Here is a 12,468-nt window from a genome sequence, read left to right as displayed (position 1 = left end):
CAAGAATTAATGCATGAAATTGTTGAAAATAAGCTATAGTGCAGCATACATGATATAATTTAGGTAAGCCATAAAACTACTTCCGACAATGAATTCATGTTCAAATGTAAAATATCTTTGGCATGTTAATCAGTGGTTTGTTTGGGCATATCAAAAGTCAAAATAGTGGAAAATGTGACTATGTGTAGCATTAATACACGATGTAGATCAGTCTCTAATGAGTATGATACAAAATGCATGGAAGCTGGATGGTGTGCTATCACAGGCTGGTAAAGTAAAATTCCACAGTAGGCCAGTATAAGGCCACTAGGCTGCAGGCTTGCCCTCAGTTTTTCCTTTGCTATCTGCATTAATTAACTCTGCCCCTGTGAAATAAACTACAATGGCCATTGATGTTTACTTGGACTGGACAGGACTTGCATTTGGATAGTACTTATGTGCTTTCCAATTGTCTGTATGACTAGAGATGTTGACTTGTTATGTGCCCTTCATGGACTTCTATAACATTTCCATACAGTGATTCTATTTAATGAGTGTGTGGTTTCACAACCATAAGGCTTACTTCCTTTGTACTATAATTGCTGCAAATGTTCAAAATAGTCTAAACGTATTTGGACTTTTTTAATTTCAATAAGGAATTGTTTGGTTTTTTGGAGTGATGGGCAACTTAGTCTGTTGTTACAGAAAGATAATTTTATATTAAACAAATGTTTGTTATCCCTTGTGTGAAGGGTAGAATAGAGCTGAATAAGCTTCTTAAAAATCTGCTTTCACTACAACAGGAAACAGTGAAAGATGACTGAGTTGCAACATGACCATCAAGAGCATCCCAAACACACTGTCTGTCAAAAAAAAGTTAAGCACTCACAAAGTGACCAGGGAATAAATGTAACTTAATGGCCTGAAAGGGTATGTCAGTTTATTTCAGTGAGTGCAATATCAAAACAAATTTACAAAGAAACTGGCATCTTCAGTCTACTTATCAGTATGATATTGGACCCTCTCTGGCCTGGTGGTGTGTACTGATACAGTTGGGAAGTATGCCATAAGGCCATTGTACTCTCTCCTGAGGCAAACCATCCCACAACTGTTGTCAATGGTCCTTGATATCCTGCAGTTAACTTCTGAACTGGTACCACTCATATTTTATTGGGGACACTTCTGGGGATCTTGCTGGCCGTGGGAGAACCTCAACATCATGAAGACAGTTCATAAATACATGTGCCATGTGTGGACAAGCATTGTCCAATAAAAAGGCACCATTTTACTGTCACATGAGCGGTAATACATGAGGGGACAGGATGTCCATGATGTACCATTGTGCAATCAGCATTCCCTCAATCACTAGCAGCCATAACCTGAAGTCATACTCTAAGGCCCCCCATACCATGATGCCAGGAGTAATACCACTGCACCTTTCCTAAACATTGGAAGAATGGGACCTCTCCAAAGGTCACTGCCATATTTGCCAATTAGGACCTTCTGCAGCAGGGCAGAACTGCAATTCATTGTCAAACACAATGTGATGCCATTCATCAGCAGTCCATACTTCCCAGTTATTGCACCATCCCAGACACAGATTTTCGTGCTGTAGAATTAATGACAGCTTATGCAGGGGGTGGTAATTCTCTAGTGTTGTTGCTGCTAGTCTCTGACCAATGGTGTGAGTTGACACAAATTGTTACAACAAGTCAGTTACTTGTTCTTGGATGGCAGATGCAGAGAGGAACTAGTTACAAAGTGCTTGGTCCACAATGTAGTCGTCCACCCCCGTGGTGGTCAGCCATGTTTGACCATAAGCTTGGCAAAGAGTATGCCAGTCTTCTCATTCCCACATAGTTCATCATGGGCCACTTACGTATTTGAATTGCACACAAATATGCATGTATTGCTCAATTTGAACAATAAGCCAAATGGACACCCACAATGAGGCTCCTTTCCAGACTCTGACAGGTACTGGTAATACTGCCTCACTTGAGAATGTGGCATCTCGATGTCCGTCCTTCACAGTGATCACTCAACATTTTACATTGTACTTGCTCCTTATATATGCTAACGAGCCTGGTGACAACACTGAACATGAACACTAATGCATCCTGGTGGCCTTTCTACTTGTCACAGAGAATTGTATTTTTACATCTGCATCTACATGACTACTCCGCAATTCACTGTTAAGCATTGCAACATCTTTAAGCTATTTCTCTGCCATCCTGCTTTCGAACAATGCATGAGCAAAACAAATTCTTAAATCTTCCTGTGTGGGCTCCTTGTTTCCTTATTTTATTGCAATGATTATTTCTCCGTATGTAGGTGGGCACCAACAAAATATTTTTGCATTTCGAGGAGAAAGTTGGTGATTAAAATTACATGAGAAGGTTTTGCAATAATAAAAAATGCCTTTGTTTTAATTATTGCCACCCTAGTTCATGTATCATATCTATGAGATGTTCTCCCTTATCTCATGATACAACAAAGTGAGCTCCCATTATTCGGACTTTTTTTATGTCCTCTGTCACACTACACAGCAGTACTTCAGAACAGAACAGACAATCAAAGTGCAGGCAGTGCCTTTTGTAGACTGGTTGCATCTTCTGTGTGCTCTGCCAACGAATCAAAGTCATTGGTACATTATGTACATCCTTGTTCTGCATTCCAATCATCTACATTTACATTTAGGTGTGAGAATGAAAACAGATACCCTGTGGACTAAGTTGTTTGCCCTTGAAGATATTGATATATGACCTGAGTTCTGTGTGGTCAATCATTGGTTTCATCTTCATTTACATCTACATCTACACCTACATGATTACTCTGCAATTCACATTTAAGTGTTTGGCAGAGGGTTCATCGAACCACAATCATACTATCTCTCTACCATTCCACTCCCGAACAGCGCACGGGAAAAATGAACACCTAAACCTTTCTGTTCGAGCTCTGATTTCTCTTATTTTATTTTGATGATCATTCCTACCTATGTAGGTTGGGCTCAACAAAATATTTTTGCATTCGGAAGAGAAAGTTGGTGACTGAAATTTCGTAAATAGCTCTCGCCGCGACGAAAAATATGTTTCCTTTAATTACTTCCATCCCAACTCGCGTATCATATCTGCCACACTCTCTCCCCTATTAAGTGATAATACAAAACGTGCTGCCCTTTTTTGCACCCTTTCGATGTCCTCCGCCAATCCCACCTGGTAAGGATCCAACACCGTGCAGCAATATTCTAACAGAGGACGAACGAGTGTAGTGTAAGCTGTCTTTTTAGTAGACTTGTCGCATCTTCTATGTGTCCTGCCAATGAAACGCAACCTTTAGCTCACCTTCCTTGCAGTATTATCTATGTGGTCTTTCAAACTGAAGCTGTTCGTAATTTTAACACCCAGGTACTTAGTTGAATTGACAGCCTTGAGAATTGTACTATTTATCGAGTAATCGAATTCCAACAGATTTCTTTTGGAACTCATGTGGATCACCTCACGCTTTTCGTTATTTAGCGTCAACTGCCATCTGCCACACCATACAGCAATCTTTTCTAAATTGCTTTGCAACTGATACTGGTCTTCGGATGACCTTACTAGACGGTAAATTATAGCATCATCTGCGAACAGCATAAGAGAGCTGCTCAGATTGTCACCCAGGTCATTTATATACACTCCTGGAAATTGAAATAAGAACACCGTGAATTCATTGTCCCAGGAAGGGGAAACTTTATTGACACATTCCTGGGGTCAGATACATCACATGATCACACTGACAGAACCACAGGCACATAGACACAGGCAACAGAGCATGCACAATGTCGGCACTAGTACAGTGTAAATCCACCTTTCGCAGAAATGCAGGCTGCTATTCTCCCATGGAGACGATCATAGAGATGCTGGATGTAGTCCTGTGGAACGGCTTGCCATGCCATTTCCACCTGGCGCCTCAGTTGGACCAGCGTTCGTGCTGGAGGTGCAGACCGCGTGAGACGACGCTTCATCCAGTCCCAAACGTGCTCAATGGGGGACAGATCTGGAGATCTTGCTGGCCAGGGTAGTTGACTTACACCTTCTAAAGCACGTTGTGTGGCACGGGATACATGCGGACGTGCATTGTCCTGTTGGAACAGCAACTTCCCTTGCCGGTCTAGGAATGGTAGAACGATGGGTTCGATGACGGTTTGGATGTACTGTGCACTATTCAGTGTCCCCTCGACGATCACCAGTGGTGTATGGCCAGTGTAGGAGATCGCTCCCCACACCATGATGCCGGGTGTTGGCCCTGTGTGCCTCGGTTGTATGCAGTCCTGATTGTGGCTCTCACCTGCACGGCGCCAAACACGCATACGACCATCATTGGCACCAAGGGAGAAGCGACTCTCATCGCTGAAGACGACACGTCTCCATTCGTCCCTCCATTCACGCCTGTCGCGACACCACTGGAGGCGGGCTGCACGATGTTGGGGCGTGAGCGGAAGACGGCCTAACGGTGTGCGGGACCGTAGCCCAGCTTCATGGAGACGGTTGCGAATGGTCCTCGCCGATACCCCAGGAGCAACAGTGTCCCTAATTTGCTGAGAAGTGGTGGTGCGGTCCCCTACGGCACTGCGTAGGATCCTACGGTCTTGGCGTGCATCCGTGCGTTGCTGCGGTCCGGTGCCAGGTCGACGGGCACGTGCACCTTCCGCCGACCACTGGCAACAACATCGATGTACTGTGGAGACCTCACGCCCCACGTGTTGAGCAATTTGGCGGTACGTCCACGCGGCCTCCCGCATGCCCACTATACGCCCTCGCTCAAAGTCCGTCAACTGCACATACGGTTCACGTCCACGCTGTCGGGGCATGCTACCAGTGTTAAAGACTGCGATGGAGCTCCGTATGCCACGGCAAACTGGCTGCCACTGATGGCGGCGGTGCACAAATGCTGCGCAGCTAGCGCCATTTGACGGCCAACACCGCGGTTCCTGGTGTGTCCGCTGTGCCGTGCGTGTGATCATTGCTTGTACAGCCCTCTGGCAGTGTCCGGAGCAAGTATGGTGGGTCTGACACACCGGTGTCAATGTGTTCTTTTTTCCATTTCCAGGAGTGTAGATCAGGAACAGCAGAGGTCCCAGGACGCTTCCCTAGGGAACACCTGATACCACTTCAGTTTTACTCGATGATTTGCTGTCTATTACTACGAACTGCGACCTTCCTGACAGGAAATCACGAATCCAGTCGCACAACTGAGAGCTTGATTAGAAGTCGCTTGTGAGGAATGGTGTCAAAAGCTTTGCGGAAATCTAGAAATACAGAATCAACTTGAGATCCTCTGTCTATAGCAGTCATTACGTCGTGTGAATAAAGAGCTAGCTGCGTTGCACAAGAACGATGTTTTCTGAAACCATGCTGATTACGTATCAATAGATCGTTCCCTTCGAGGTGATTCATAATGTTTGAATACAGTATATGCTCCAAAACCCTACTGCAAACCGACATCAATGATATAGGTCTATAGTTTGATGGATTACTCCTACTACCCTTCTCAAACACTGGTGCGACCTGCGCAATTTTCGAATCTGTAGGTACAGATCTATCGGTGAGTGAGCGGTTGTATATGATTGCTAAGTAGGGAGCTATTGTGTCAGCCTAATCTGAAAGGAACCTAATCAGTATACAATCTGGACCTGAAGACTTGCCCGTATCAAGCGATTTGAGTTGCTTCGCAACCCCTAAGGTATCTACTTCTAAGAAACTCATGCTAGCAGCTGTTTGTGTTTCAAATTCTGGAATATTCCATTCATCTCCCCTGGTGAAGGAACTTCGGAAAACTACGTTCAATAACTCCGCTTTAGCGGCACAGTCGTTGGTAACAGTGCCATCGGCACTGCGCAGCAAAGGTATTAACTGTGTCTTGCCGCTTGTGTACTTTACATACGACCAGAATTTCTTCGGATTTTCTACCAAAGTTTGAGACAAACTGAAATTGTTGTGCATTGCAGCAGCATTAGGACATATATTATCATCGTTGATATATCTCTACAGAGTAGTATAGCAACATTTCTGCACTGAAACACAATGGATCCACCTAGGGGCATGTCAGCCCCAACTCTCCCTTTCACACACACACACACACACACACACACACACACACGCGCGCGCGCGAAGTTTTGCATTTTCAGAGGGAATCATCATGCTTCAAGTAATTTATGGGGAAAAAGAAAACATAAAGAAAATGAAAGCCATTCTCAACCCAAAATTGTCATTGAACACTGCTGTGCTATACAAGGGATAGTCCTCTTGGAGATGATGTCCCTTGCCTTCTAACAACTTTAAATTTACTTAGAAAGGTGGTTGATGGCTGCAGGAGGAATCAAGCAAGGTGGTGTAGTGGTAGTACTCTGGACTCACATTTCTGTGGACAGTGGTTTAAATCCCCATCTAGTCATCCAGATTTAGGTTTTCTGTGGTTTTCTAAATTGTCTCTAGTGACCTCATTGTCAATGGGACATTTCAATTTAATCTTCTGTCCTTATGTGTGGACCAACAGTCTAACCCATTAATGCGCAAAATTTTTTTTGTTCTTGATTATGATGAAATTAAGTCAGAGTAGTTCTTTTAAGGCTAACAGGATGCACAAATGACTAAAATAGTATTTTTTTAAATTTTTACATAGATTTATTTTGCTTATGATAAAACATACACTAGACATTTACATTTACATTTCAATAGCACAATGTAATTTTTATGTACCAAGGAAACAATCTTAAGTCTTATTTTTTTCATAAAAAGCTGATACTTTACTATTTTATACATTTATAATTCGGTCACTGATGGTATTGGGGAAAAAATGTGGATGAAGGCTTACATCAGATTATAAAAGCAAATTTTTTCTGTATTTTAGACAATTTGTACTTCTAACATTGTTAAAAGAAAAAGAGTGAAGACCAACATTACATTTTACAACATGACATTTTGTGCATTCTCCACAATTTTTACATCTCCTCTGAGTGAGAATTTTGTCCATCAAGTATCCAACTTGTCTCTGTGGATATAATTTGCTACACCGCTTATGGATTTGGGCATAGGCCCTTGAGGTTTATCCATTTCTGCTGACATCATTAGAGATAGTACAATCTTCGTCAGAATTAATCTTCATCTTTCTATACACCACTTCCATATTGATGAGGCTACTGTCAAGATAGACTCTAACAAGTGGTCAGTACCCAGAATCCTGGTTCTATACAGACCTCATAGTTGGTCAAAAAGATCAACGCCTTCCATCCCTTTGTTTTAGAGTTGTACTAATTTGATTGAGGAATGGTTACATGCTTTCATTCTGCTTCACTCTGTCTCTTTTGGGTCCCCATGGTGAAACAATCATTAATTTTCAGGTTTGTTGCTACTGTTATTTGGTTGTTGCCATGCCACCTTAGCGGGGTTCATTTTGGAGAACATGATATGAACCACATGGTTCCTTTTTCTTTAAGTCTTTTGATGATGAATTTTCAATCCTATCTCTTCAGACAGTGCCAATGCAGTGTAATTCATTCTTGCTTATTGATTCCAAGCATGGAAGTGAGCTGAAACAGTTGTTAATAAAGACAACAGAATGAGAGGGAGAAAACCTACACAAAATTTTCCTGTAATTAAAGTGCCCAATGCTTTTCCTTCTTCTTTGCCTGTGTATGGACTGCACTCAGATGTTGCAAGACATCACTACTTCTACCCATAATGAATAGGTTTTCCCATTATAAATTGTTTCATCCTGTTGTGTCCATAGTAGAGATCCACTATGTCATGTAATGAGAATGAACATATTAATGGATGAACAAGTTGAAGAAATAGGGTGTATATTTTCACTGTCTCTTTACAAATGTACTCCATAAATTCTTCATAGAAAACTTCCTTGAATAAGCTGCAGTCATCGCGAGAGATTTCTTCATTTCACATACAAGGAATATTAACTGTCAAACCTACTTTACTGCCAACATTCATGGTATTCAGTTCCTTTGGTACCCACTTTTGTGGCATTGTTTTAGACTTATTTGACTGTTCTGGTGTGGTGTTATTTAAGTTGTTGTTTTTTATCACAGGTTGCACAACAACATTGTTTCTGTTTCCTTCCAAAATGGCTTGTTTTTCCATAGGCTATAAAAGATCACCTTTACCAATATCACTGAAACTAAAGAGTCTGTGGTGACTATCAACCAAGTTGCATCTAATATCTTTGTTTGGCAAGCTCTTTGCGAGCAGTCTGTGGCCGCGTGAAACAGTACACACATGCAACAAGAATCAAGAATGTATATAACTGTATATGTGTGCTTCTGATTAATAAAATACTGCTTATTACACATGGTATAGCGTACATCATTGGATCCAGCAATCCTACAACACTAAACCCATACTGGTGGCCCTGAATTTTGTTTGCGAGAGCTACAATGAACTCTCTTACTGTCGAGTGCTACACAATGGATCGCTTGCCACCCACTACACTGCACACTTGCCAACTAGGTTTTCCAACAGACACTTTTGCATGGTTTTCCAATTATCCACCTTGTGTTTGCAATAGTTTGACACAGTTCCCAAACACACTGACTAGCTGTACTCAACAGGACAGTGCTTCTACATTCCCACAGACATGTGTGCCGGCATCAGGTGTGAATAATAACTTTTTGTTACCGTACATAAGTCAGCAGTTGTACACACACACACACACACACACACACTCACACTCACCCTCTCTCTCTCTCTCTCTCTCTCTCTCTCTCTCTACCAGCATCCGCTTTATGAGTGTTTCCGACAGCACACACTGTTCCTGCCATGTATGCCGCACGTGTTCCACAAACACTAGGTGATTTTATCAGTTTTAATGCACCTGTAGCAGAGGGGCCCAGAAACTGTACTCCATCGTTCTTCGCACATTGGTTGACTCTGCTGGGCTAGTCCATTCTACACCTGTCGGCGTTATCTGTCGAACACCTGACTCATTGATTTATTGACCAAGGTCCAGCCAACTGTGACTTCTGTGTCGCGTGCCACTGACAGTGTCAGATGCTGGTACACCACTACTGCACCCAAGCCAATTACACTGCAGAGCTATGGACAGGGAGTGACAGTTTCTGACAAACAGTTATGTCAAGACTTCCCCATCCATTGTCATAAGCTACCACCCATTTGCAAGTACCACCCACGCACATGGTTTGCCTTGGTCAACCACGTCCTGCAGCTACAAGGCATCGCTGATGACAACTCGAAGCTCCTTTGCTTACTATGTCACCCCCATGATGAACTGGACCTGATCTTCGATATTGTGGCTTTAATCCCCACTACAGATAAATATGCGTTCACCTGATGCACCATCCTTGGGCAACTATCCACATCAACAGAGGAAGCTATCTGCCTCATCAGTCACAAGTTGCTTGGTTCCAGATCCCTGTCACAGCTCTGGCATCATCTCCACGCCATGACTGACACACATCACAAGCCGGACGTTACCTACACTTTGGGCCATATGGTTGCTCAAATTTCCTCCAGAAGTTTAAATTCACCTTCTCCATGTAACTTCGGCCCCACTAGATGCTAAACTTAAGATCGCAGACCAGGTTTACAACATTCTGCCCACCCTGCATACCCCCCCCCCCCCCTCCCAGAGGGCCCTCAGGCCTCAGGGGTTGGCACAACTGCGTGGCAGTTTCCATCATACAGTACAGAGTGCGCACGACTCGTTACATGCATGCGCGCAGACCCAACACCACCTGGCAGCCACTGCCGTAACTCCTCTCCTACCAGCACTACTGCAACACTGCCATCAGACCAATCTACAAACAAGACTCCCTCCACTGCCACTTTGACCTCAGCTAGCATGACAGATGACACCATGCACCGTCCCACTTGGTGTTATTTCCATTCCTGCTTTGGCGTTCTCTATGCGCGTTCCCAAACTAATAATGCAACCCATTTCAGGCACTACGGGCTGTGTTGCACCGCACAGATGCCTATCACTTAACACTTCTTCACCTCATGTGCCAGGACGCTTGTATGTGAAAGATGCAGTGTCTTGCCTTTCATTTCTAGTTGACACGGGGGCCAAGGTTAGTGTGATACCTTCAGCCTTGCCCCCCACTTTGAGCTGCCAAAAATTCCCTGATTCAATCTCATGGAATAACTAATTTAAGCCTTAAACTGCAGGACATTAGCCCACGCACTTTCACCTAACCTACAACAAGGTACACTAACCTTTAACTCGATAGACAGTACCACCAGTTCAGATCTCTCTTCCCTCTCATCCGAGAGTGCCACTCTATTGTGTGAGCTAGCTGAAACCGCTGTTGCAGTGCTCTCTCTTAGATCACACAAAAACAAATTTTGAGACAGCAATGAAGCCCTCTGCTTAAACATAGCAACTGGGTAAGCCAAGCTCATGGACACTCATAAGCAGGTCACGCAGCTGTGACACATGGCCATGCTCCCAAACCCCCGCACCACTCCCTCACACCCGCCGCTGACACCGTGTGATGTTCCTACTGCCTGACAGAAACTGTGTCCATGACACTACCAAGTACCCCACCGAGCTCCATGACAAGGACTACCAGTGGATCACTACCACTGCTGCTGACCCACTGGCCTGGGACACACAAGCATGTGCATTACAGGTTAGTCATACTGCATTGGGTGCGGGTCCATCACCCCCATTGGTGTTCACAATCAACAATGGTATTGTCCATAGAATCAATACCACAAGAGGTCCACCAGTATGCACAAAGGCTAGGCATTTAAATCCGGAAAAACTTAAACATGCCAAATCTATTATTCAAGAACTTTTAGACAGTAAGACTATTCGCCCTTCTTCTAGTAGTTGGTCATCAGCCATTCACTTAGTGCGCAAGAAAGATGACATTTTCTATCTCTGTGGTGACTATCAGGCACTTAACACCAGAACAATTCTAGATAATTATTCCATCCCAAGTGTTCAAGACTTTGCTTCCCAACTGCACGGGGCACAAATTTTCAGTGTAATCGACTGTCAAAAGGTGTACCACCCACTGCCAATGGCACCAGAGGATATTGAAAAAACCACTATCATCACAACATTTGGGTTGTTTGCGTATTTGTTTATGCTGATTGGCCTTAAAAATGCTGCGCAGATGTGGCAATGTTTCATCGACTCATTGGTTGGAAAACTGGACTTTGCATATGTGTACCTGGATGACTTGTTAATTTTTTCTTCCTCCCTTGAGGAACATGAACTCCATTTAAGTACAGTGTTACAACTATTGCAAGCAAACAGTGTCACAGTGAACAATGCTAAATCACAATTCCGCCACACTAGTGTCACTTTTCTGGGCCACGGGGTTTCTGCCAACAGCATCTGCCCCCTACCCGAACAGGTCGAGGCCATTAGTACAGTGCCTTTGCCCAAAGATTTTCAGGGCATCTGCCACTGCCTTGGAATGGTAAATTGCTACCACAAACACATCCTCTATGCCACCAACATACAAGCCCCACTGATGGATGCTATCACAGGAAAAAACACTTAAGGGTTTTGGGCAGTCAAGTGGACTCCAGATATGCATCACGCATTTGATAACCTAAAGTCAGCCTTACAGATGGCCATTACGCTCACTCACACCGCTCCTGATGCTCCCATCTTGTTTGCTACAGACGCGAGTGATACAGCAGTGGGGGTGGTACTTCAGCAAACCATGGGTTCTGTTGTACAGCCGCTCGGATTTTTCTCTCACTAATTGTCCACTTCCCAATGTAAATGGTCAACCTTTGACAGGGAACTATTTGCTATTTATAGAGCTACCAAATATTTCCAAGACGATATCAAAGGTCACCATCTTGTGGTCTTTACCAACCACTAGCCACTGGTATACGCTCTCCATAACCCAGGCAAGGACTCATCCCCGAGACGTTTTCAGTATATGGACCTCATATATCAGTTAATGAATGACATATGTTACATCAGAGGGGCAGACAACATCATCGCCAATTTTCTATCCCATGTGTCAGTTTTATCTTCACAACTGGACCTCAGTGAACTTCCTAAATTGCAAACAGAGGGTACTGAACTCGCCGCATTGTGCTCTGATGTTAAAACCATACTGAAACTAGAGTTACGGACGCTTCCTGGGTGCTCCCAATGACAACTTAACCCACATTCATCTTCTCCAGTCTGCCCCCTTGCCTGTTGGTACTGACCTATCAATTGTAAAAGTCCTACATACTGCAACAGGCATTCAGGTCCGCTACCCCAGCTCCTCACAACCCACTGTCCCCTCCCCGAATCCCTCAACTGCTGTACGAGTATTCACCCAGTCAGGCAGAACCATCCACCCCCCTCGCTGGCTTGAAGACTTCAGTTACTAATGTAATATAATGTGATGTGATATAACGTATGGTTTCAGTTTAAACACCCTCTCCTCCCACCTGGGTGTTTCCTTTACACGTAGTGCAAGCACCGAGCCCTCTGCTTCCCTACATTCCACTATGCACTAGT

This window comes from Schistocerca cancellata, chromosome 4 (assembly GCF_023864275.1).
Source record: "Schistocerca cancellata isolate TAMUIC-IGC-003103 chromosome 4, iqSchCanc2.1, whole genome shotgun sequence".
NCBI classification, from domain to species: Eukaryota; Metazoa; Arthropoda; class Insecta; order Orthoptera; family Acrididae; genus Schistocerca; species Schistocerca cancellata.
This window is presented reverse-complemented; position numbering follows the sequence as displayed.